Source organism: Protopterus annectens, chromosome 17.part0 (genome assembly GCF_019279795.1).
Source record: "Protopterus annectens isolate FY-2018-M chromosome 17.part0, PAN1.0, whole genome shotgun sequence".
NCBI classification, from domain to species: domain Eukaryota; kingdom Metazoa; phylum Chordata; order Ceratodontiformes; family Protopteridae; genus Protopterus; species Protopterus annectens.
The window spans coordinates 268,521,390-268,522,992 of NC_056751.1; the positions used below are offsets into that span (position 1 = coordinate 268,521,390).

Below are 1,603 nucleotides of genomic sequence, written 5' to 3' on the forward strand. Positions count from 1 at the left end.
GCAATCACATGGGGACCACAAAATATTTAGCCATATACACATTTAAGTAGGCACACTTAAAAAGTTCTTATCAACCTTTATAAGCACTTAACAGTGCCAAACACTCAATCTGAAAAACACTGGTATAAATTTCTGTCTACCCATTCACTTGTCAAGACTAGCATTAAAAGATAGCTGAAGTAGTACTTAGATATATAGATCTCCAGCCCTGTCTTATTTGCAAGCCAGTACTACCTACAGTTTATGTACTACCTCACCACTCCACACCACCGACACTCAAGAGTCATTCAAAAAATTGATTCCGACTACAACAGAGATTATGTCCACTAATTTATTTGCCTTGATTATTAAGGCTGTACAGTATAAAGAAAAAAGTGCTAATGACAACTAAATATTTTTCAAAGCTGCTGTCACTTTTGTTTACCACAAGGAACACGGCACTCAGTACATTTTGTAGGCACACCCTTACAGGTCTTTGCATTGTGATTTAATATGCATCAGTTTTCTCCATACAGATAGCACACAAAAATAAATTGTAATTAGAATCAGAAAATCAAAGCGTCTGATGTTAGAATCGTATTCATGTTAGGTGCATTGCTAAAACAACACAAACTGGATCTCATGCTAAATGCTCAACATTAAATACAAGAAAACAGGTAAAAGCTTTGAGCATAATGTGCTTACCTTCCTCGTTTTAAATAAAAAGCTAATTTACCACTTAGTACTTAGCATTACTTAAAATATAGAAATTCCGAACTATAGTAGTAAACTGGCACCACTCGACTTAGATTTTTTGAACACAACAATATTTCCTACCTAAAGTTGTCATTGGGCAACTACCACACATTACGTAATGACGTAGGTGTACTAAAGTGTCGCTTCAAATGTGAAAGTAAATTAGCCGATTGGACTGGCGAAAAGTCAATCTTTTGCAAAACTACGGATAAGGGCTCCAATAAAAGTAAGTGTAAGTTGACGATCTGATATTGTTATTTACGCATGACATTACCGGTGGAAGGTGGTGTTATGGGAAAATGGATTGTGTTGGTTTTATTTTGGGGGGTGGTATTCAAAACTCTAATTTAATGGTGTTTCTGTGTTATAGAGCTAACAGTTTCTGTCTTCCTCTTTTTTTTTTGGTAATTTCATAATGATGTCGGAGTCGGAAGCTTTTCTAGGTAGCATCTTTAGCAATAGTGTTGCTAACTCAGTATTCTGAATAACTACACTGACGAGATTAAAAAGGCGGTGTATGTATATATTTGTGAGCATACGTGTATGAATTATAAAAGCTTCTTAAACATAAATTGGTATGTTTATTTCGCCGCTAGTGCTTCTAATATCTTGAGTTTTTAGCTGCAAAAGTAAGTCCGTCGTTCCGTATATTAAAATGCATATTAGGTTGTTTAGTTTGAGAGAGGTAATGACCAATATCGAAAGAGCGAGTGATCAAAAAAGTAGCTTGTTAATTGCATGCCATACTAAGCTGCCTTGTTGGGCTGCTGGCGTGAATTGAAAAAACGTGAGATTGTTTAGAACTCATAGAAGCGTTACAACTAGTGTGTGGAGGTGAGGGTCGCTCGAGTTATAGGTGGAAAAAAAT

At 35.9% G+C, this 1,603-nt stretch overlaps 1 protein-coding gene across 1 annotated transcript in view; it reads left to right on the forward strand.

The window, feature by feature from the left end:
- Positions 1 to 886: 886 nt before the first annotated feature.
- Positions 887 to 1,603, forward strand: part of METTL15 (methyltransferase like 15) — a 1,979,089-nt gene continuing 1,978,372 nt past the window's right edge. Inside the window, exon 1 of the mRNA XM_044059688.1 lies at positions 887 to 961. The gene's annotated coding sequence lies outside the window, so the exon portion shown is untranslated. The remainder of the gene's footprint in view (positions 962 to 1,603) is intronic.